The sequence below is a fragment of the Anabrus simplex genome, chromosome 11 (genome assembly GCF_040414725.1).
Source record: "Anabrus simplex isolate iqAnaSimp1 chromosome 11, ASM4041472v1, whole genome shotgun sequence".
Lineage (NCBI taxonomy): Eukaryota > Metazoa > Arthropoda > Insecta > Orthoptera > Tettigoniidae > Anabrus > Anabrus simplex.
This window is the reverse complement of record NC_090275.1, coordinates 58,092,777-58,117,886: the sequence shown is the minus strand read 5'-3', so window position 1 is coordinate 58,117,886 and position 25,110 is coordinate 58,092,777. Positions and strand designations below refer to the sequence as shown.

Below are 25,110 nucleotides of genomic sequence, written 5' to 3'. Positions count from 1 at the left end.
CAGGGGTCCCGGATTCGATTGCCGGCAGGGTCGGGAATTTTAACCATAATTGGTTGATTCCCCTGGCACGGGGACTGGGTGTATGTGACATCTTCATCATCATTTCATCGTCATCACAACGCACAGGTTGCCTATGAGTTCAAGTCAAAAGACCTGCGCCTGGCGAGCTGAAGTCCTCAGACACATCCCGGCACTAAAAGCCATATGCCATTTCATTTCATTTCATTTAAGGAGATTTTGTTTGTTTGTTTGTTTGTTTGTTTGTTTGTTTGTTTGTTTGTTTGTTTGTTTGTTACTTTATTTATTTATTTATTTATTTATTTATTTATTTATTTATTTATTTATTTATTTATTTATTTATTTATTTATTTATTTATTTATTTATTTATTTATTTATTTATTTATTTATTTATTTATTTATTTATTTATTTATTTATTTTAAATATGCGTATGTAAAGGTGTCTAGATTTAGTTTGAACTTGGTTATTCTTTTAGGAAATTAGTGTTATTTATTTAAGGTGTATTTGTTGTATATTATGTTTTATTGAATCATCTTTAATTGGGTAAATAACTTGTTGATGATAAATCTGTCTATCTCTCTATATCTATCTATCTATCTATCTATCTATCTAATCTATTTCCACTGTCAATCTCAACATTCTACCAGGAAGGGATTGACATCGACAGAATTAGTTGCTTCAATGCCACTTTCCTGGTCCATAAAATGTCCATCATTTGGAGGAAACATAGTAATATCTATAAATGGTGCATTGTTACTATCATCTTCCAACATTTCAAGTACTTCATCCACTGTCAGAATGAAAAGAGGGAGAAACCATGAAGTGAATATCGGATACTATTCATAACGGAAACTGCACAAAAGGCCTACTTTACGTTACCAATGCCACCTATAGGTGACACCATGCCTTTTCATGGCAATAACATATCCTTAAATTATAATAAGTGAATATCGGATACTATTCATAACTGAAACTGGACAAAAGGCCTACTTTACGTTACCAACGCCACCTATAGGTGACACCATGCCTTTTCATGGCAATAACATATCCTTAAATTATAATATTATGCTTAAGAATGATCACTTTTATTACTGAACCTTTAAGCAATTTACATGCATAAAATGCCAAGTAAAATTACCTTTTATCACACGCTTTCCATACCATAATAACTTGCAGTTGCTTCTCCACTTCAATCCAGTCTATTTCCTCTTTTATATGAGTGAAAGCTGACTGACCAGTGTAAGCTGCGAGTTCAAAAATGGTCTATTTCAAATTATAAGACCTTTCTTTAAATACTTCCAACAGGCAGAGAAGTTAAGCAGCCTGATGAGTAGGAAATGTTATTAATATTAAGTGTCACCTGTAGGTGACATTGGGCTTTGACGGGTTGAACAATCTAAGTAAAGATTCTTCAGTGCTCAGATGAGTTGGCCCATGTGATTTTTCTGAAATATTAGAATAGAAATGGTTCATGGTGTGGGTTACTGTAGTCACGTCCTAGTTCATGAACCATGGGCAACGGCTGAGTAGCTTAGTAAGTGGTCCTGAGAGTTGGGATACAAGTTGCTATGGAATGGGAGTGGGCATCTCGGACATATTCTGAGTCATGGCCCTCCTTGTGCTTAGGCGGCTAGGACTATACAATCCACCGGTGGTCCCTAACGCATTAGAGGAGATCCTCACTTGGACTATGAGTAAGTAGGGTAGCATCCTGCTTCATCAGTTTACTGAGCGCAGAACATTTTAAGCAAGCTTCGGACCTATTGGAGTAAAGGAATCCCATGCCCATTTGACAGGCGAGGGACTGCTTGGAAACAACTTGACAACGTTTAGTAAATTCACGGAGGCATGCAGACTGAATGCTGAAAGGCATAACGGTCTGTAATGGTAAGGTATGTACCTGGTTAGCTTATGTGGGGGTTTGGCTCTGAATTGAGTAGGGGCTAAATGTAACCCTGCATAAGACACTGGGGTGGGGGACCTCAACCCCGACACGGCGCGTCCCAATGGCTGATAGGGGAAGTTCCTGTAGATATGCAGGACAGGTGTGAATAAGGCAGTGCCAAATAAGCACTCGCGGATCAACTGAGGTCAAGAGAAAAACGGTCAACGGTCTCAACGGTGGAAGAAGAATCTCATTTCTCAGTGGCTGAGAGGGCGGAAGAATCTAGTGGAGTCAACCATGAAAAACAATCATTTCAGACTAACAATCTGATCTTATTTTGGAATGTTTTTCCTACCCTTGAAACATACAATTTCAGTTGCAGAATGGAAAAGCCGCTGAAAGAAAGCACTACCCCAGGTGGCAGCTCGGAAGAGAAATCCACCATTGCGTTATGCAATGCATTGGGACCTAGGGTTCTGGGGAGTCCCAACCTCTACAATAAGGATGAGTCGGAGCATCCTTGGAATCCGTCCAGACTTAAGTTTAAACAGAATTTTTTTGCAGGCACTTTGAATGTAAATTCTTTGTTGAAGGTTGGTAAACAGAAGGAATTAGAACTACTTCTAGATAGAAGCGAAATTCAAATCTTAATAGTACAAGAGACAAGATTTTTGGATGAGAATGTGACGGAAACAAAAGATTATAAAATCTTTAAAGGTAAACCTGCGATTAAAATGATGAAAGGAATGCCACTCTTGGGAACAGCCTTTTATGTCCATAAAAGATTATTAGACAATGTAATTGAATTCAAATCCCGCTCAGAACAGATATCTCTTTTAACAATGAACTGCAAAAATAAAAAATATACTTTTATTAACTGTCGTGCACCAATAAATGAAGACAACAAAAAGAACCCAAATAAAGTAGAGGAATTCTGGACACTCCTGGATGATGAATTATCTAAAATTCCAAAATCAAATGTGTGTGATATTATTTGGCGATTTCAATGTCCAAGTAGGAAGAGAGAGAATTTATAGACCAAAAGTGGGAGAATATGCTGCACGCCAAAGAACAAACATCAATGGAATGAGATTAATTACATCTGTAAAAATTTTCAGCTGAAGTTAATGTCAACTTTCTTCAGGAAATTGCCAAGGAAAGCTAAAACATGGATTTCTCCAAATCCAATACTAGGTGAATTTCAACTGGATCATGTAGCTGTATCCATAAGATCCATGAAAGAAATTATGAATGCCAAGGTAGTAAGAAGCAGAGAATTTGATTCCAATCACTACTTGTGTAAAATCAAACTAAAATTCTTACCCAACAGAAATCACAGAAGAAGGGAAAGAGTAAACAAATATAACACAAACAGATTTCAAATTATACAAGAAACATTGGAAACATTTCAGGAAGAAATAAAAGTATCTCATCATGAGAAGTGGCATGATTTATCTAAAGAAATAACCAGTGCAGCCCAGAAAACATTTGGGCTAGTCAGACCTAAAAAGAAACCTTGGTGGAATCAAATATGTGAAGATGCATTACAAGAGAGAATAAAACAATGGAAAAAGTTTAAATCCTCTGGAAAGACTGAGCACTATGGCCAATTCAAACAGCAAAGGAAAGACACTGCTAGAATAATAAGGGGAGTTTAAAGAACTTTTGAAAAATCACAACTTATTGACCTGCAAGACAGTTTTGTTAGAAATAACTCTTGAAACTTCTACCAGACTTTTAAGAGTCAGTTAAAGGGGTATCAAGCACCTAGCTTATGCTTCAAAGATGAAAATGGTAGACTTGGTCTAAGCAATGCTGAGAATTGTGAAATACTTGCGAAGCACTTTGATCAACTTTTAAACTGCCTTGAACCCGACCATAAGTTGAGAGTTCTCTCAAACAACTGAAAATCTGGAAGAAGATATACCACCCACTGCTGAAGAAATTAAAGAAGTAATTAACAATCTGAAAAATAATAAAGCTAGTGGAGAAGACTCTATAACAGCTGAACTTTTGAAATGGTCTCAGTCAAAAATCATTGAAGAGCTGCAGTTAATCTTTGAAGATATTTGGAGAACAGAGAGGATTCCAGAAGAATGGAAAGTGGCTCTAATACACCCATTGCATAAAAAAAGGGGACAAACAAAAGGTTAATGACTACAGAGGCATCTCTCTTCTGCAAATTGCATACAATGTATTCTCAAAAATATTGCTGAATAGAGTAGAAACATCACTTGACAAGCAACTGAGTGAGTATGAAGTGGAGCTTAAAGCCAGGAGCTATCCCTCACATTTTTCCTAACTTACCGTCCTATTTAACCCTTTCAGACCTGAAAGAAAACTGGAGGTGTGAATTTTTGTTTGTACGTCAAGAACTGACTAAAATGCTCCTCAATACACATATTAATAGTTTATTTTACAAAATAAAAACTAACATCCGAAAAACAGGACCCACACAATTGTGCGTATCAAAATTCAAAACCTCGTTGTATCACGTACGATGGTGTAGCTTCAAAATTTACGTTCACTAACCAAAGTACACACTTCATTGAATATATTCCGGTATTCAGTAAAGCTTCTAGATTAATATAAACGCAGTAAATAAATACTTACTTTCGGCACTACTGCTTCCTGCCATCTCGCCGATCAACTGTGCTTTTTAAACTCTTCTTCCTTCGCCCTGGCGGTCAAGCGCATACTAAAATCAATTGAAATACACGCCACGTGTCCTGCACAATCACTGCAGTCCGGTGTAGCGCCGAAAAAACATCAAATACGGTCAGGGATAATTAAAATACGAACCCGCACAATTGTGCGTACTCGGTCTGAAAGGGTTAAGAAGTCCCTGAAAATTTGAAACCCCCCATTAAAACGAGAGTTACTCAAAGAACATGTTGGCAATGACAATATTAACCGTAGTAGCTTAGAATGTAATGAACTAAATTTTTCCTCGACATCTAAAATACTTAATAGTGACGATAATGTAAAAATAAAAGAACCTGGTCTCAGTTTGCCCTGTAAAGTAGCTGATGGTGATGTTGATGCTTCTAGAACTATTCTAAATTTGAGGAGACAAGTTAAAAACCTTGTAGGAATTTAATTAGAACCAAAAAGAAATTAGTTGCATGCAGAGCTTAATTAAAGCAGATTGCAAATAAAGTCAATGTGTGAAGTGAAGCAGAAGGCAGCCTTAAGTTCTTTAGCAAGAAACAAACAATAATTGTGGACACAATGCTCAAAAAATGTAGCACCAGCCCAAAAGGTATGCGTTATTCTAATGAATTTATATTAGATCATATGCTTTTGAAAATCAAATCCTCTAAGGGTTACAGACATTGTTTGAAGCCTGAGTTACTTACTCTCCCTAGTGAAGCTCATTTGAGACGACTATGCAAAGGGTTCCAATGTAATTATGGTATTAATGCAAATGCTGTGAATGCAATTAAAGATTTTTATTCAAACGAGCAACACGAAAACAAGTGACTAGGTATAGTGATTTTTGATGAAGTGAAATTGAGAGAAGACATTAGATTTAATACAGCTACACTGACAGTTGATGGATTTGTTGATTTAGGAGATGAAACTCCCTACGACAAAAAGAACACCCTTGCCAATCACGCGCTTGTATTTATGTTTGTCTCTTTGTTGCACAGCTGGATCCAGCCTTTAGCTGTGTATGGTAGCAAGAATGCAACTCCTGGAGAACTATTGTCAAAAATAATAATTCAGGTCATAATTCAATTGGAACAAGCTGGGGTGAAAGTAATTGGTTTTACGTGTGATGGAAGTCAGTGGAATAAAAGGATGTGGATGAATTTGGGAATTTCAGGGAAGAATGATAAAATAAAATGCTCCATTGAAAACCCGGCAGATCATCAAAGGCGAGTGTTGGCATTTTCTGATTCTGTGCATATTTTGAAGTGCTTACGTAATTATTTCCACGATAAAGTTCTTTTGTTGTATTAAGGCAAAGAGGTGAATTACAACTTTTATAGACAGTTATATAAAATCGACACTTCTCCTGAGTGGTCCGTTATTGGACATTATAAATTTTCCAGCTAACTCATTCCTGGTTGCCAGTGTTTGACCCCGTGTGCTAAGTTGGGCTCATCAGTTGGTACCTAGCACACCCACCAAGGCGCATGGCTAATGCATACTGTGGAGGCCACTATGCAGGCCACTTGGAGCCACCAGCAGTGCCAATGCAGTATGAGAGACCCTGTCTCATCACCAAAAATTGATACCTGCTTGGCCATCAGATATACAGATGTTGATTCCCGTAGGGAACCTGAAATATTTGTTCCAAATGGGTACATTTATAATACCAATATAAATGGTCCGTTATTGGACATTATAAATTTTTCAGCTAACTCATTCCTGGTTGCCAGCATTTCACCTCCGCGTGCTAAGTTGGGCTCATCAGTTGGTACCTAGCACACCTACCAAGACATATAGCTAGTGCACACTGTGGAGGCCACTGCGCATGCCACTTGGAGCCACTGGCAGTGCCAATGCACTACGAGAGACCCTGTCTCATCACCAAAAATTGATGCCTGCTTGGCCATCAGATGATATAGATGTTGATTCCCATAGGGAAGACCACAGGTGTTTAACAAACAGACATCATGTCACCTCTGCCGAACCATACTGGGCGCTCGACAGGCTACTGTGAGTCAGATCACCGCCCAGTTGAATGTTGGGAGTCAGGAACCCATTTCTACCAGAAGTGTAAGGAGGCAACTGCACCGCATAGGCTTCACCAGCTGACCAACTCGTGTCCCTTTGCTGACACCTCGACACAGAGCTCAACGATGTACATTGGCCCGCAAACATTGGCAATGGACCATAGAACAGTGGCGGTGTGTGGTACAGTCCAATGAATCCTGGTTCCAGTTGTATCGAGCTGATGGGTGCGTGAGAATGTGGTGTATGTGCCATGAAGCTATGGATCCTGCATGTCAACAAGGTTGTGTCCAGGTGGGAGGTGGCTCAGTTCTGGTCTGGGCGGCATTCTCATGGTCGCTATTAGGTCCCATTGTCTGGCTGCAGGGAGTACTGATAAGTCCACATTATGAGGACGTTCTTTGAGACCACGTGCATCGCTTTCTAGCTCTAGAGTACCCTGATGGAGATTCCGTGTTTTAACAGGATGGTGCGCCATGTCACCACTCTGTGCTGGCGCGCAGGTGGTTGGAGGACCACTCCAGTGAAGTTACGACCATGGATTGGTCCTCCAAATCCCCCGATCTTAATCCAGTCGAGCATTTATTGGATGCTGTCGATGCTGGTGTTTGCTCCATGAACCCCGCACCAACCACACAAGACCAATTGTGGGTGGCAGTGAAAGATGCATGGGTCCAGATCCCTCCAGAATGATTCCAACACCTTGTAGAGTTGATACCTCTCTGTATTGCTGCTGTTTTGAGGGCTCGCGGAGGAGCAACTCGTTAGTAACATCACATTCAATGTCTTCCCATGACTTTTGGCCACTCAGTGTATCTCAAGTAGCAGCTTACTGTTTGACCCTTAGGTGGGAATTCATGGTGCACAACACCGTTGATGTTAAAAAGGATCATCAACAACACTTTCATGTTCGACTTGACCTGTTGCGCTTTCTTCAATCTCAGCAAAATTTTTCCAACACAACTGTGACCATTTTTTTATGTGTCTGTGCACGTTTTCACTGGTTTGAAATGGAGCCGAATGTTGATACCCTTCTTGTAATATTCTTGATTCTCTCTTGTAATTTAAAGGTGCCTAACAGCTAGGTCATCGGCGCCTTGTAATATTCGGACAGCTTGACAATCTCAACACTCTTGCAAACTAACAGGTGCTGAACAATGTCTAATTTTTCAGAAATGCATGGGAGATTGTTAGCTATTTAGGAAGGAAACAGGAAATTGCCATGAATTTGCATTTCTGTGGTACTTTCAAAGTTCAGTCACTTCTTGATCAGGCCTTGTATACTGTGAATTATTTTTTATTTTTTATTTTTTTATTTTACTTCTCCCCTCCCTTGTGTTCTTTGTGTTCTACCTCCTGTATAACCTTTCATCTTTCTGTTGTGAGTGTTAATTTATCTGTCGTCGCCATAAGACTTATCTGTGCCGGTGCGACGTAAAGCCAATAGCAAAAAAAAAAAAACAACTATCTGTCCTCCTTATTCTACACTTCCTACATTAAGACAGAAGGTTTCTCAATAATGACTATCTTCTTGAATATGAATGTCCATCTGTTTGATGAAGCTAGGAAACAGAAACAAGCTACTTGGTGGTAAAGAAGAAATCGGTGAACCCGTCAGTATGAAAATGCATAGCTGATGTTTCCATATTTGAAGTGTCAGGGTAAAAAAAAAAAGCAATCAGGTAAGTGAACTTTTTGTCGTAATCGAGTTAGCAGTGATATATTGGGCATCGGACCAAGCATAATTCAGTTTACTACATTTCAAACTTCAGTTATTCAAAGCATATGCTTTTGTAACATTTTTATTTGTTTATCTAGTAACGTTTTGAAATAAAAATTGTGTTTTTCTGAGTTGTGAGGGAAGTTGACTTACCTGCTTTTTTCCCCCTCGACCGTTCATTTGTTGTCCCTTCTTGTTGCTCTATCCTTCTACATTGCCCTGTCATTGTGTTCTTCCTTGTATTTGTTTTGGTCATTCCTACCTTTCTGTCTTAATTTATATACAGTAGACCCTCTCATAACCATCATTTACAGGACTGGGACAAATAATCCAAGTGATGGTTTTTATGGACATCGAGAAAGCCTACGACATTGTGCCTAGGGTGATAATCTGGGAATGCCTAGGAGGTATAGGTGTGCCAAACTTCCTGACTGGTAAAGTAGGGATGCTCTATCAAAAGAGTTTAAGCTGTGTCCAAGTAAGGGATGGAAGATCAGATTGGTTTGAAACCAAAAGAGGAATCCAACACAGAAGTGCCTTGTTACCACTCCTGTTCATCATTGTTATGGACCGGATCATAAAGTCCATCAAAGAACATTGCAAAGTGCCTAACACACTAATATTTGCAGATGATGTTCTGATCTTGGGAGAAAATGAAGCAGAAGTACAGGAGAAACTAAATCTTTGAAAAAGCAAGTTTAAAGAATATGAACTAAATATCAGTAAAACAAAAACTGTTGAAATGACTATCAACAGGTAAGGCACAGTTTCAAACATTATTCTGGAGGGAACTCTATTGCAGTCTGTTTCTAACTTCAAATACCTTGGAAGTATAATTTCAAAAGATAACACAGTAAACCAAGAAATACTTAATAGAACTCAGGAAGCTTCTCAATTTTATTTTCAAGCGAGAAATTTACTTTGGGATGATAAAATACCCCAGAAAGCGAAATTGACCATGTTTTATACCTACTTCATTCCAGTTCTCACATATGGACTTAAAACATGTACCCTCCATAACAAGGCAAATAGTAAAATCCAGTCAACAGAAATGAAATTCATCAGGACAATGAACCAAAAGACCAGGAAGAACAAGATTAGAAATGAAGCAAACAGGAAGTGGGCTGGCTTCAAAATACCTGTTACAGGGTTTTTAGGAAGACGCAGGCTACAATGGTTTGGACATGTTATGAGGATGGACGTAACAAGTACAGTAAGGAATTACTTTGACAGAGAAGTGAATGGGTAGAGACCAATAGGGAGGCTAAGGAATCGATGGATAGACACAGTGAAATCGGAGTTCAGCAAGAGGAATGCCAAGTGGGAGGACATACAGGAACAGAAACTATACTTTGACAGGCAGAAGTGGCGAGCGCTTGTACACCACACCCAGGAAACTGGAGCTGGATAATTATGATGATGAATCCAAGGAACAAATAAAAATCTTCATTACAATTTAGAAAGGAATGTAAGATAGTTTTTTACTTCTTTTGGTGCCATTTCCTCGCAGGAGGTTGGCGACCAACATGGAGTAAGCTTTTGTATTTTTTATCAAATTTGCTATACCATGGACGTGAAACCACATTCAGAAATTCTGCGTCCAGGATAATCTTATCTGCCCACATCCTCATTTCTCTTGGTGCAGGGTCTGCAAGGGTGGTTGAACAGTTGCTAGCCAAACTACTGGATGAGTGCTTGTGTTTGAATAGTGCCTAATGACAGCCACCTCTTTCTGCATCTGATGAAGCTCTTTGCGGCAAAAATTTTCACATCGACGACAAATTGAAAACGGTGATTCAGAAATCCTGGCATGCGACAGACTTCTGCAATTAGGGTTTACGAAAACTTGTCCCACATTATGACAAATATTTGAAGAAGAATAGAAATTATGTGGAAAAGTAGATGAAGGTATAGAGTATGGAATAAAAAGAAAAAAGAATTAACCAATAATATGTAGTGGTTTCAATTTTATTGGTAAACTGTCCTTAATTGAAAAAGGCCCTTGTGTATGTACAGTATAGGCTGTTGTCAAAAATATGCTTAACAGAAGACAGACATTGGACTGTGGGGAAATTATGCACACATACGACAGTGTTTTGACAGTGTTCTGAATTTTACAAGACAAGCAGATGTGCAAGGTTAGTTCCTGTACCCAAACCCCGTTTGAATCCAGCATTGAAAAACACATTCCAGTGGCCTTTACACTGATTGGTTTACATTGCTGCTTCTTTATCTGAAGATATAGAACGGTCACCATGAGTTATGAAACGAGCCTTCTACAGTATATATGAATCTCTTGAGTTCAGTGATCAATATATTTTACTTGATAAATCAAAACTGTTTTCTCATTCACTGAATGTATTGCTCATTGTTAGTTATATTTCTTTTCAGTTGGCCATTCTAAGATGTTATGGGATCAGGGGTAGTTTGTCAGGCAATCAAAGGTATTTATGCTGCAATTCAGGCTGCAGTGAGAATTGATGGTAGAATGAGTTCTTGGTTCAAAGTACTTTTAAGGCTATAATCTGACACCATATTGTTACTCATAGTTTACACGGATCATTTACTCAAAGGTATAAAATAAACAAATTGAATATCTGGTAGGGAACACAAAACTGACACAGGTAGATAATTTCAGCACACGGGGGCAAAACACTGGCAACCAGGAATGAGTTAGCTGGAAAATTTATAATGTCCAATAAACGATTTAGATTGGTATTATAAATTTACTCATTTGGAACAAATATTTCAGATTCCCTATGGGAATCAACATCTATATCATCTGTTGGCTAAGCAGGCATCAATTTTTGATAATGAGACAAAGTCTCTCATAGTGCATTGGCACTGCCTGTGGCTACAATTAGCCTACGCAGTAACCCCTACGGTATGCACTAGCCAGCGTCTTGGTATGTGTGCTAGGTACCAACTGATGAGCCCAGCCTAGCACACGGGGGCGAAACGCTGCCAACCAGGAATGAGTTAGGTGGAAAATTTATAATGTCCAATAACGGACCATTTATATTGGTATTATAAATTTACTCATTCGGAACAAATATTTCATATTCCCTATGGGAATCAACATCTATATCATTTGATATGTTTAACGCCTTGAATTCTTGCACCTCTCCGCTTTTCTAAGAATGTTTTTGTAACAATTATCCCATTTAAAGTCCATTCCTTTTCACCACCAAACAAAACACACGTAGACCGTATAACAAAACCATGAATATCGTGTATACCGAGAAAACTGAAATCTTCTAGCTATTTTACCATCAGAATATTTAATATCTAAATTAGGCATACATGTTTTGATTTTGGTTTCACACTTCTCTTCGTAAATCCAAAAAGGGAACGGTTTACATTTTAAAGAGTTCGAAAGACTAGTAACGTTCTGCCTTACTCATTATTTAAACGCAAGTTTCAGCCAGATGAAGTTCAGTCTTGTTTTACACAACAGAAACTCAGAAAATGAACTGGTGGTTTCCATGTCTGAAATGTCACTAATATTGCCAGTAATGCACTGATTGCCTACTAACTCGAAAGAATAGCGTGCGTACTTACACGGTTAACAATATGTACTTCATTGGGTGGCGCTAGGAATTTCTACACACTCGAATAACAGAAGAGGCAAGCCTCAACGGGCCCTAGACTGTGCGGAGAGAGGGGAGTGGGCGGTAACCTAACTTCCCTCCACCATCCCGCTCAATCGACAAGCTGGCAAAACACAAACAAAACAAAAAGTCCTGGGTGAGTCATGTTATTTGCTGCCTCCCTGTCAGAACAAGTAGTCCGCTGGCTGTTACCATCTAGCGGGCGATCAGCGAAGCACATAGCCTTCTGTCAACCATGTAGTACATATTAAATAGAGATCATTTTAGTTTTAGCACAATAACAACAGCAGATAGAACAAAGCGGAGGCAGGACAGGTTTTTCTCCGGGTACTCCGGTTTTCCCTGTCATCTTTCATTCCAGCAACACTCTCCGTTATCATTTCACAGCATTTATCACTCATTAATAAATCACCTTGGGAGTGGCGACCCCATTGTAATAACAGCCTATACTGTATATGTTTCATTCATTACATCCCTGACCCGGTCAATGACTGGAAAACAGGTTGTAGGTTTTCAGCAACAGCAGATACATTTGTTGTGATATTTATATAATTCAATCGTATTTCTTAGGGTAGACATTGCCTCAAATGACTCCAAGTACTTTTGCCACTGCATACAACACTACAACTGTGCAAAATTATTGTTGCATAAAATAATTTATTACGTTTTGCTTAATGAATAACAGGAATTTTACCTTTTAAAAAAGAATGGATATACTATCATTCCCATCCAAAGAATCGTAAATCGTAGCTTGTACGCTTAAACCCTGTACCTTTGTAGACTGTGACACAAAAATGATCATGTGTCAGTTTTCTTTGAATATATAAATGAAAATCCACAGCCTGTTTCCAGTCATTCGACTGGGTCAGGAATGGAATGAATGAAGCCCCATCTAGTGGCGAGGATAGGAAATGTGCCTGCTGCCGAAGCCTGTCGCACTCCTCTGGGGCAGTGATAAATGACTGACAGATAAAATGAAATGTTAATGGAGAGTGTTGCTGGAATGAAAGATGAGAGGGAAAACCGGAGTACCCGGAGGAAAACCTGTCCTGCCTCCGCTTTGTCCAGCACAAATATCACATGGAGTGACTGGGATTTGAACCACGGTATCCAGCGGTGAGAGGCTGGCGTGCTGCCTCCTGAACCACGGAGGCTTTTTTGAATAAATATAAGAAAAAAAACTGACTGTTTATATTGAGCGCAGTATGAATCAAACTGGAATATCTTGAAAAGGTCCGTGTTTGTTGTTGCAATTATAGAGTTTTATTTTAAATAATGTACCTCAGTCAGCACTTCTGAGTGGTGGAGGAGAGCTTCGTAATCACAATCAAACGTCATTGTTCTCTCGCTTTCATGCAAAGTGTGTTTGCTTTCTCGCGTCACTGTGACGTATGCTTTCTACGTAAGCTTCCCGCATTTACATCAGGTCAACCCAGCCGCACTGGGCTAGCCTCAATGGGTGCCCAGCTGAGCACTTCTGCAATAGACTATACAGGGTTATTCACTTTAAATGTTACACTGAAATGACTTCTAATTCATTGAAGATACCAGTATTCTGTTTTAATGTTTTAAATCATATGAAGAGGGCTGTACAACATTAAACCGCATTTTTCCACGAGGTTATTAGTAATGGAGATATAGATACTAATTTTGTTTTTAAAAATAAAACTTTAGTACTTGCTGTCACCAGCAGAAAATTTGTACTAGTACAACTTCAAACATGTAATTAATTTAATTTATAAATCAGACAGTTACCTTTTGAAATATCAATAATAGCCTACTTCAACTTGCAGTTCTAGTAGCTCATAGAGGGCAGTAGTCTCTCCATATCAGACTGTGTTCAGTGGCACAAGCTACTTCCTTGTGATCCCAGCCAAACAACTGGTATTTTGCAATATATACAAACATGTCTTGTAAGTAAAATGTGATGTGTACTTAATTAAGTAATATTAAGTGTGCATTCTAATTGGTCATCAGATTACTTACATAAGTCTTACCATAATCAAAACAAGGATTGCCTTAAATGATATGACGTCGGTTCAAATTCTGAGGAAAGGGAAGCGACTGCAAGACATTATGACATTAGATAAGACCACTCCTTTTATGCCCAGGCAGAAAAATAAGCGAAGGAAGATCTTCTTGCAAGGTTGAAGTTTATAGACAAAGTAAATAAGGGAAGCATGCCGATACATTCTGCTCGTGAAATATTTACATAATCATGTAAAGTATTTACTTCAGTTTGAGATGAAAATTACCATATATTTTTTATGAACATCTTTGTCATGCCCGTGAGAAAGTTTTTGTTTAAATTTACAGTGGTTTTCAACATCTTTTTGAATGATCAGGTACTTGGTACTGACTGCAAGAGCTGTTCATAAGAACTTTTTATTTATTTTATAGTTGGTACAGTACACTACATTTATATACTTACGTTTCCGTAGATCAGTGGTATTTTGAAGGGTGGAGAAAAGTCCATTTAAGACTCTATAGTATGATTTCGACGTGTAAAAGATCTCTGATAATACATTTGGTGTTTACATGATAGAATTACTGGGCTAGTTGGCCATGCGGTTAGGGGCACACGGCTGTGAACTTGCATCCAGGAGATAGTGGGTTCGAATCCCACTGTCGGCAGCCCTGAAGATGGTTTTTCCATGGTTTCCCATTTTCACACCAGGCAAATACTGGGGCTGTACCTTAATTGAGGCCTCAGCCGCTTCCTTCCAACTATTAGGCCTTTCCTATCCCATTGTCGCCATAAAACCTATCAGTGTCAGTGCGTCGTAAAGCCAGTAGCAAAAATAAAAATACACGATAGAATTAAGTAAAACCACATATTGGCAAAGGAAAATCTAGTTTTTACTACCACCTGGTAGAGTAAAACTGAATGAAATTGATACACAAGCAGGGTATATGACATCAAATTAAAATACATGTTCATAATAGTTGATCTGTTTTCACTTGAATTTTTCATGGAATGATTAAAAGTTCAGCCAAAATAAGTAAGTTTAATGTGTTGTTTTTATTTTTCAGAAGTTTTTACTTTTAGACTTCTATCATTTTCCAAGTTTACCTCCTCATAATAATTATTAGTACCTATAAATTTTTCAGTTCATGGAGGGGTTTGATAACCCGGAACAAGGATGAAGAAAGAAGAGCACACTTTAAGCCCATTTATTAAAAATTCACCATGACAGAAGAACTAAACTTAAAAGTTTCCAGAGTTTTTTCATTTGGGAATTGATGATCCCGGAAACTTTTCTTATGGTTTTTCTCCTTTACCATGAATTTTGGGCAAATTCTCCAATCTACTTTTTATCCACCTCTTTTCCTCGTATCCTGAAGTTCTTACTATTCGATAGTATAGCATATTTATTTTAGTGACTGATGACCATGAAGTTAAGCTCTTAGAACCATCATCGGCGTCTGAGTAGTTTGTGAGAAAAGTCGTGGTTCGTATGTGGAAGGAGGATAATTATTTGTCAGCAGTCGCATGCAGTGCACCTCACCTCTTGTCTTTTATTGTTGCGAGTAAAGTTTCTGGTGGGTGCCCTTGAACCGCATTTTCGTCAGGTAACGCCCTTGGTGGTACGTTTCGTAGGTTGGCAAGAGAAACATACCGGGTAAACAAGTGAATAATGGCAGCTGAGGGGTAATATTATATCTAAATTCCGTCGTCGAAAGTACACAAAATAATAAACAAGCCATGAAACGTGGAAAAGTAACTTCATAATCCATTACTTTATAGGTAAGAACTTTATGTTTATTCGCATGTCCCATATCGGCCCGATAGATCTCTCTTCGGAATAATCTTCTTCAGTGTCCAATCATAACCTAGTATATCGATAATTGAAAGTGTCAAATATTATCTTATTTCATTAAAATTCAGTTTTGAATGCTATTGTAGCCTGATATAGAGCAGTTCAATGCGGAAATGCGGGGCTCTGTCGGTCCAGAAGAATACGTCATTTGATAATCAATTATGTAATCATGTCTAAATGGGATTGGTTGTTAAAGCGCGGTTAAATTAAATGATAACAGCTGAACTTGACAAACTGTAATTTCTTCTCTGTTGTCTGTTTTATTTGAATTATCTTACTCTATAGACTTTGAGGCACAGATTCAGAATTGTTTCAGTTCCGATGTTTTTTGCAGATAAGCATTTACTGAATATATTGGTATATAATAAAGTAAATAATAGCTCAGGCATAAGATGGGCGGAAATAGTTTCGAGTTGCAGTTGAAATATTTCCGTTTATGAGCCACATTGTGCCTCCAAGGCTGGCTGATAGTTGGTCAGGAAATAAGTCAAAAATTTGGTCCTATTTACTTTGGAGTAGTTTTATCTATAGCCTATTTTATTGTTTTGTATTTTTTGAAGCAGGGCTGTTCACTGCAAGCAAGATCAGTACGGTAGTTGTTTATTGCCAAAGTTGCTAATAATATTTTGTATGCAGACATTTTAATCAACATTTTTGAAAGAGAAGAAAAAATGTAACAGTATAGAAATCTGGATACTTGCCATGAAATCCCAGCCATTGTCTGTTTGTCTGTCTGTCAGGTCAACTGTCGAGAGGCTGGTTAGATCCTCAGATAACACCACCAAAGATTATGTGGTTATAGGGAAACTGCAAAAACTGATGATGGTGCCAGAATGAGGCATAGTAGGCAAGATGAGGGGTGAGGTAGTTTGCAGTTGCTTTCCTCACTGGCCAGAAGGTGCTATTTCAGCACGACTGACCCTATGCTGATCCTGTGAACAACACTTTCATAACAATCAGATGCACTGATCGTGCTCCAGATGTCATTACTCAGCACTACCCATACCCCAGCAGCCTCTGTATTGTCACGGCCATGGACAAGACTGGTACATCGTTGGAAGCTACATTTTGCTCTGGACTGTGCCAAGAGGCAGATTATCTATCTATATTCACTCATTCTGAAGAAGTGCCTATAAAATGGAGTCTTGTCTTGCATCTCACATCTGAAACATCTGTACCCTTTTGTGTATATCTTCATTTTCCTCTCGGCTGTGAGCTTGCATCCGGGAGATAGTAGGTTCGAATCCCACTATCGGCAGCCCTGAAGATGGTTTTCCGTGGTTTCCCATTTTCACACCAGGCAAATGCTGGGGCTGTACCTTAATTAAGGCCACGGCCGCTTCCCTCCAACTCCTAGGCCTTTCCCATCCCATCATCGCCATAAGACCTATCTGTGTCGGTGCAACGTAAAGCCCCTAGCAAAAAAAGCATTTTCCTCTTCCTCGATGCACCATCTGTTCTATTTTTCTGGTCCAAGGATCTTCCTTAAGATTTTACTTTCTTTCTTCTCTAGTTTTCCCATTTCCCCTTTCTTGTTTATAATCAAGCATTCTCAGGTAGAGGCCCGCTGGCTTAACAACTACGATGTAGTGTCTAATCCCTGCATTAATAATTATATTTATAAAATGGAGAATTTTGTTTTGATTAAATTGAGGAAAGTAGAAACTCTAAATGATTTCAGAAATTAAATGAAAAGTTGTCTTTTGATAATATCAAAAATCCACTTCTGTAGCATAGCGGTTAATTGCCGTCCTTGGAGGCTCTTTGATTCCCGGTACTGCCAGAAATATAAGAATGACAGGAGGGCTGGTATGTGGTTAAAAATGGTACACACAGTTCACCTCCATTGAGACTGTGCCTGAAAAGAGCTGCACTACCTGTGGATGAGGTTACAAGTTTATTATAATATCAAAATCTGGCCCTTCTAACAACATCTTCATTACCGAACAACAAAAGGAAGTCTAGAAGCTGAATATAATAATAATAATAATAATAATAATAATAATAATAATAATAATAATATGTCGATACAATGCAGAAAGAATAAGTGTTTTCTTTTTCAAATTTTACAGGAGATACAAAAATTGTTTCTTGCACCAGCACTTTTGTACACAATATTAAACAGTAGCTGACTGTTATCTTCACTTAATTAATAGTCCTACAATTCCTCATATAGGCCTATTTAATAATAATAATAATAATAATAATAATAATAATAATGATGATGATGTATCCCTTTTAATTGATCTGATACAAAAGAAAAACTCGAAAATGTGTACCCTTGCACTGTTTAGCTTTTTAGTGCTTTATTGTAAAAATATTTTCATTAGGTCTGCAGGGCTTTATTTAGAAATTTAATCATTAGGAGGCAACTAAAAGGGGCCCAGGGGTATTGCTTCTGCTTAGTTGTGCCAGGCTCCTCACTTTCATCTATCCTATCTGACCTCCCTTGGTCAGCTCTTGTTCTTTCCAACCCTGATGGTATTAGAGCATTCCAGGCCTAGGGAATCTTATATTTCTCACTCTTTATGCCCCTTGTATTTCTTCGGCTGATACCTTCATTTTTTGAAGTGTCGGACCCCTTCGTTTCTCCATTGAAACATCTCAGTGGGCATTCTTGTGTGATGTGCTTCACAGTTTACCTCTCAGCACCACAGTCGCAGCAGGATGATGACTTTTTCCTCCATTTATACAGCAGATCTGCGCGCGCGCGCGCACACACACACACACACACACCCCCATGGTTAGTCCGGATCCGGTTCAACTTGGACCATACTTTCCGAGGTTGTTCAAAGCCAGGTACCTTCTGTGTAATGCACGGCGTATCTAAGGATTCTGCTGAAGCAAATTGTCTCCATTCATTAGACCATCTCTCAATCAGATTGAAATGACTGGCTATATAAGGTTCTCCGCCGTGCAGATGGGTGGACCTCTTGACTTAAGTCTGTCTATATGTAGGTGGGGGATATCCTCATGAATGGGCAATCTTTGATTATTCTGGATCTTATTGTATTCATTCATCAGAGCAGTGCATCTACGGAGGTGGGGTGGAGGAATATGGCTTAGTACGGGCAGCCATTGAATTGGAGTTGATCTGATTGTACCCATGATCATTCTCATTGTGTCATTTAACAACATCTATTCTCTTCACATGAGGACTGTTCATCCAGACGGGGGCACAATACTTTGCAGTAGAGTAAACTAGACTTAGAGCTGAGCAGCATAGAGTAGTTGCTCTTGCACCCCAAGAAGAACTACACAGTTTTCGAATTATGTTGTTACGTGTCTGAATCTGAAGATTCAAAAGAAAATAAACAGAATCTGACAATAAACAAGTGAAAGTTAACTCAGTGGGTTGGCTCTTTTGAACATTCAGAGGCATAATTGTAAAACTGACAGATCTTTTGAATCTATTTTCTAAGAAGCCTTGAAGTTTGGATTTTAGATTGTAATCTGAGCATACCATTCGCTGTAAAGCTGCTGACCTTGATCATATTTGTTCTTGTTCTGTATTTTAATGTATGTTTCTCTAGTGTACTGGTACTGCAATCTGAATATCAGCATAATTCACTTGTATCACAGCATAATTCACTTGTATCAGTGTCCTTACAATGACACTCGTGCATCTGCGCACCACACGTGCATAAGCACCTTCATTATGTTCTGTCAACATTTTGTAACTATGAAACCCCCACCCCCACCATTGATCGATCCTGGCTATGCTACTGACTTTAGTCTGTTACCATAATCAGTTTTAGTTTCCTTCTCACACATTGACCATCCACATATTCTTGTCCAGAAGTCATCCATGTGGGGAAGATATTATCATATTAGTTTATTTATTTTGTTCATTTTCTGGTACTCTCTTGATATCTTCTCACTGTAGGCTTCTTTTAACAATGACAGATGGCTTTTAAAAGCAGCCAGGAGTCTTGCAAACATATTCTGTGCGTAAAAGGTACATGCTAGTATGGTAGGCTACATGCTAGTATGGTAGTAGTTACAGATGTTCAAAGCAGTATATCTCATGCTGGGGCACAGGCAACGCATATCCTTTCTGCATACTTTATAGAGGATTAGACATGCCATTAACTAATTTCATATACTGTACAATTTCTGCATTGTAGGCCTTCATAAAATTAAAAAAAGCCAACAATTATTGTCCATTAACTGCTGCTGGTTTTAACAGATACTGGAGTGTCAGAATTTTATCTTACTGGAAGCAACCCCTGCCTGTCATAAGAGGCAACTAAACGGGGTCACAGTGGCTCTCAACTTGCGAGCGTAGGTTGGCGACCACAGGGCCTTGAGTCGAGTCCTGGCATTGCTTCCGCTTACTTGTGTCAGGCTCCTCACGTTCATCTATCCTATCCGACCTTACTTGGTCAACTCTTGTTTTTTTCTGACTCCAACGTTATTAGGTTGCGAGGGCTAGGGAGTCTTTCATTTTCATGCCCTTCGTAGCCCTTGTCTTCCTTCGGCTGATACCTTAATTTTTTGAAGTGTCAGATCCCTTCCTTTTTTTTCTCCCTGATTAGTGTTATATAGAGGATGGTTGCCTAGTACTTCCTCTTCAAACAATACTCACCACCTTACTGGAAGCAAATAACACAAAATTGTCACTTATAAATATCCTTAAATACCACTTGACCGCAGCCAACGCTGAATGTGCTATCTTGGATACTGAAGACCGACAACTAACTGACTGTGACACTAAGGTTGGCTGTGGTGCTTATGATCAGCTGACAAGCCTGAAACTAGTATTTTATTAATTAAAGCATCAGCAGTAAATTAAGGAGAATGTTTGACTGAACAAAATCTTTATTTTTGTATTGGAGAGTTTCTAGGCCATCATCCAAGAAATGTACTTATACCTTAAAATTGAATATATTGTCTGCCATTTCTGAAATCAAAACATCTTGTTTGGAACCATGGCCTCTGATTTGAAACTCATTCATGTGTCTTACACATTTGGTGTTTACTCAGCAAAATTAGTTAAAAATCGACAATATACGCCTGAAAATGACTCGGTTTACTCTGCCATCTAGTAGGCCTAGAGTAAAACAAAAAATGTCAAAAGTGACAATCAGGCAACCAGGTGGCATCAAGTTAAAATGCATGCACTCGGTAGCTGAGGCAATACGATTATTATTATTATTATTATTATTATTATTATTATTATTATTATTATTATTATTATTATTATTATTATTATTATAATTCAGAGAGAAAACATTAAAATAACAGGCCATTCAGTTCGGTGCATTCATGGTGGTGAACAAAAATCATGCACTTGTGACTATATTATAGAGGAAGTTGATAACATGAGATATCTAGGTATAATAATTGATAGATATTTTTCATGGAAGCAACATATTAATAAGTTGTGTGAAAGACTGAGGCTAAGCTTGTTCAAAATGCAAATGGTTAAGTATATAATACCTCATGATAGCTTAAAAATGGTTTATCATTCACTTGTTCAGTCACTTATATCAATGGTGTAAGTGTATGGGGATCGGCTTCTGTTACAGACATAAACATGGTACAAATGTAACAAAATCGTATTGTCCAAGCATTCTTTTGGCATGGAAACAGAGGAATACTTACCTTAAGTGAGGATATGTTAACAGGGATGTACCAGAAGGAAAGGTCCTTGAGAGTTAAACAACTTTATATGTACAACATAATTAAAGAAAATTACTGGAAGCCACAATATAGAATTGTAAATGAACATACACATGGAACAAGAGTGAGGCATATAAGTTATTTTCAGGTCATCAGGTAATACAACAAATATGGATCCAGAACACTCCAAGTTGTATTTCCTAAATTTTTGAACAAGTTGCCCTCAGAATTGACACACTTGAAAACAAAATATCAACTAAAAAAACATGTGAAACTATGGATCATAGATAGTAAAATTACAGTTTAAATATTTGTTCATGAATGAAAAATGTACCAACGACCTATCTATTTTGAATGATACTTTCAGGGATTGAGAAAAACTCACACCACAGGACAAAATTACAATGCTAATGTAAATATACCAACCTCATTAATGTAGTAAACAGTAAGGTTTGCAACAATGTATACAAATGTGAAACAACTTCACTGGCAGATATGCACATGAAGTGTTTTGTGGGTGTAAATAATTGCAAAGATAATGTATAATATCCTACAGCATATTTGCAAATGTATTTTAGATAAGAAATAAATAAATAAATAAATAAATAAATAAATAAATAAATAAATAAATAAATAAATAAAAGTATTATTATTATTATTAATAATAATGAGGGGGCCCATCTTGATAGATCTTCAGTCTGGGAAGAGGCAGAAAGATAAAAATTAATACAGAGTTGTAAAATATGGGGAACATAGAACATACATAAAAGGAGAAAATTAATGAAAAGAAACAAAGAAGTTACAAGTCAAATTATGTATAGAAGGAACACACAATAGATAAACTCAACTGCAAGTCAACATAGGAAGATTGCGTAATAGGAAAGGGCAATAATAATAGTGTTACTTGTTTTATCTCCCATTAACTACATTTAAAAAAAAAGTTTTTGCAGATGCAAGAGCATCTGACACGAAATCAAAAGGTTGTGGGTTCAGATCCCACTGATGTCTGGTTGGCAATTTTTGTTCTGTACTTAACAACTCTTCATTGTATACTGTATATACTGAACATGACCTAATACGTTGAAAGTTTATTTTGAGTACAATTCAGTCGTGAAAATTCAATGCTTATTGAACTGGCCCACAACAACAGGTGATTTCAACTGCGGAATCTAGGGTTGTTATGGTGCTAGTACCGGGCCTGTAGTTTAGATCTTTTCCAACAGAACAAATATGATCTAGGCTACCGTAGCTGAACTGGCAAGAGCATCCAATGTGAAATTAGAAGTTGTGGGTTCGGATTCCACTGGTGTCTGGTTGGCCATTTTTTTCTGTACTTAACATCTCTTTGGTACATACAGTATATACTGAACACAGTCTAATACATTTGAATTTTTTTTTCACATCAATGCGGCCATGAAAATTCATTATTTAAAGAGTAAAGATTTACGTTCAAATTAGTCAGGGTAAATTGGAAGAGCACAAGAAAATCTACAGGGTGTAGGAGAAATGCCATCCAATAATCTGTGATCGTAATAAAAGAGATCAGAACAATCAAAAAGATAGTAGGAACCAACTCTGTAGTTCACTATTTTTCATCCAGAATTACCTGAGGGAAAATATTGTAATGCAGTTTTGTAAACATTTCCTCAGTTGTTCTAATTTGTTTCAAGTTTCATTTTTAATGGTTCTAATTTTACGTTTGAATAACAATTGGAGTGAAAGAATTAGTCAACCTCCCGTTTTTGACAAATCTTGATATTTCAGCTGCCCTAGACACTGAAAATGTGGGTTTTGCAACATAACTGTGATTTAAGACATCATGGAGACCTTTTTGAGGCATTTCAAAGGATAAATGAGCCACAGACCTTGCCTAAAATGACAATGCATACCTGTCTCAGTATAATTGGGATGAAAATTATGACTTGGCTCCTACCCTCTTCCCCTTTACCACTGTCTGTGATTAATAGACAGTAGTTTTCATTCATGTTGTGTATGAGAACATCTGTGTTGGCTCTGTTCAAACTCCTATTTTCAACAGGTTTTTTTTTGTATTGTAATTCCTTTGTTGCAGGAACCTGGTAAGCTGCACTGTAACTAGCCATGGAGAGACAGTGGGGTATGAAGTCAGAATCACTCTGGGCACAGGATATCAGGCCATACCCCACTGATGTAAGAAGTCAACATTTTTGTTTTAAAAGTAGTTATTTTAAAAATATTATTTCCTGAAAATTTTTACTGTGACAGCTGTTATCTTTTAACGCAAAAAATATATTAATTGATAGTCTGAACAACTTGGCTTCTAAATTGACAATTGCCAAACCATGTGATCTGTATTGCCAGTACTCTACTGATAAGGGAACAGCTGATCAGATAGGTTCGCTTGTCGCTCGTAAAATACATGAAAGCACATGAATTACGAATGCTGTTGATACAAATTGATATCAATGACAACTTGAGTTTGGTTACATGTCTGTGTTTCTTCCCATAACCACTAGACAGCTGTGAAATGTCAATTAAGAAGTTATAATGTTCAGACATTGCTTTGCATCCTCTATGAACTTTATATCATTATAGGCTATTAGTACGATAGGGTCACCACTCTCAAAGGCATTTTGGAACTACTGCCAGCAGTTGATTGGGCCACACCTAACGTGGAGTACAGACACATCTTGCAGCCACCCCTAACCTGGGAACAGATGCTGCTTGGTGGGTTCCAGTGTCATTTCCTGCATGGAGGGGACCACTGCCCCACCTAAAAGAACTTGTCTGCCTGAAGCTGCTGGTCCCTTTAGGTTATCGTGTTGGTGTTGAGATGTTGGCTGTACGGCCTACTCCATTACCATAGCAGGGTAACAAGGCCCCGCCAGACATGCAAAAACAACTTTCTACCAATTTTGACATATATAGCTGAAATTTAGATAATAACGAAAGCAGAATAAAGTAAATCTACGGACCTACAAATATTTTGTGACAGTGGCCGCGCTCTTGTTTACCAACACGGGGCATGCAGGAAGGCCGGCAACATTTTTTAAGCATCACACTAACACAGATAGGTCTTTGGTGACTATGGGATAGGAAAAGGCTAGGAGTGGAAAGGAACCGACCATGGCTTTAATTAAGGTATTTGCCTGGTGTTAAAATGTGAAACTACGATAAACCATCTTCAGGGCTGATGACAGTGGGGTTCGAAAACACTATCTCCCGAATGCAAGCTGAGCTACATGACCCAAACCGCATAGCCTCATGCTCAATCTCTAAAATGTTTATATGTATTTTAAGTATCTGAAATGATTTGAAAATATTGTAGTATGAAATAAATGTAATACTTTGAACTAACTATTCCCAATTTTAATACCCAGGTTCAGGCAAGTAATAAAAAGTGAATTTAACTAACAAGCCCTGTGGAAATCTTCAAAAGGCACTTGTGAGGGGTCTGCACTCCACAAGTGTGTGTGATTCTTACCCACTAAAAACCACACACCCTTTTCCCACAATGTGTATCATCACCCCGGAACTGCTCTCGCATTACTTCAGGGTGGTATCCTGCTTACTTTGTCTTTCAGACTTCTTCTTTCTTCATTTCTCCTTTACGAATGTTCGTACGCTTCCAAATCCTTCTTCTTCTGATGAAGGATATCCTCCACATACACTGCCACGCGATCCCAGGATTCCTGGTTTTGTAGCATCGCAGAAATAATAATATCTGCTGTCAATTCTCCTAGTTCAGTTTTCACACATCTTCTCG

General features: G+C 38.1%; 1 long non-coding RNA gene across 1 annotated transcript in view; it reads right to left on the bottom strand.

The window, feature by feature from the left end:
- Positions 1 to 13,773, bottom strand: part of LOC137502719 (uncharacterized) — a 38,802-nt gene extending 25,029 nt beyond the window's left edge. The window contains exon 1 of the long non-coding RNA XR_011018843.1: positions 13,675 to 13,773. This is a non-coding gene — a long non-coding RNA (uncharacterized lncRNA). The remainder of the gene's footprint in view (positions 1 to 13,674) is intronic.
- Positions 13,774 to 25,110: the final 11,337 nt, after the last annotated feature.